This window comes from Acyrthosiphon pisum, chromosome A1 (assembly GCF_005508785.2).
Source record: "Acyrthosiphon pisum isolate AL4f chromosome A1, pea_aphid_22Mar2018_4r6ur, whole genome shotgun sequence".
NCBI classification, from domain to species: domain Eukaryota; kingdom Metazoa; phylum Arthropoda; class Insecta; order Hemiptera; family Aphididae; genus Acyrthosiphon; species Acyrthosiphon pisum.
In genome coordinates, this window is record NC_042494.1 from 33,071,365 (window position 1) to 33,072,484 (window position 1,120).

The following is a 1,120-nucleotide window of genomic DNA, read 5'->3' on the forward strand; positions in this document are numbered from 1 at the left end:
AGGTATAATATTATATTGACATATTATAACAATTATTAATTAACTATGTAAATTAATTACATCGAATTTAAAGTTTAATTAAACGTTTATGTGTTTTAATCGATTTTTCTCCGTCATCCAGTGGAGTCTTCAAAGAGTGGGTGGGAGGAGTTAGCAGTCACCCTCCACCTTGTATAGTTTTTTATAGTTCATTTTGCTGTATAACTGAACTATTTCTGATTAAATAATTATTGTTAACTTTTTAAATGATATACGAATGATTAATACATAACTATATAAACATACTAATTACAAATAATAAGTTAAATTATTATATCTACATAAATTAGTCTCCCTTCTAACTAGATAGTATTTAATCAAATTTAAAGGAAAGAATATTATTTAAGACACACGTATAGCCTATATTATGTTAATTTTAAAACAATTTAAAAACATTTTAAAATTGTTATTTTTTTAAAAATGTTAAAATACTCTTAACTTCTTCCAAAATTAAAATATAAAAAGAAAGTCTATGCGCTAAAAATATGATAAAGGGACACAGGTCAATTTCTTCATGATAATTTTAAAAGTAAGTAATGTAAAAATTAAATTTATTACTATAGTATATTATTATAGTATTATGGTATAAATATTTGCTTTTTTTTTTTTAATAGGTAAATTTTGTTAAGTGTTCTATAGTAAGACGGAGACCACTGACAATACACCCGTGACCCGCATGGTACAACGATCTCTTATAAAATCCATGGAAACTATTTTAAATTTTGGCCTACCGAATGCATTAACTAGATTCACTTACAAGATACTGTTGAAAAAAAAATCGAAGCTGTGTTACTGCCCCAAACGGTGATAACAAACCAAAAATTAAAAAAAAAAAAAAAATTAAAATTAAAAATTAAAAAACAAAAAAAGAACACATCATTGTAAAATAAATACATTAATCGCTCCGCGGCTTAGAATCAAAAATCCAATATTTAAAAATATAGTATGGGCATATCATGTAGATAACGATATGGATTTATTTGGCGTAGTTATAGAGTAACTGAAATGTGTGTAAACTATAATATAGTAAATTAGTATAGGTAGTGTATACTTGTATACTATTTCAATATTTCATCATATT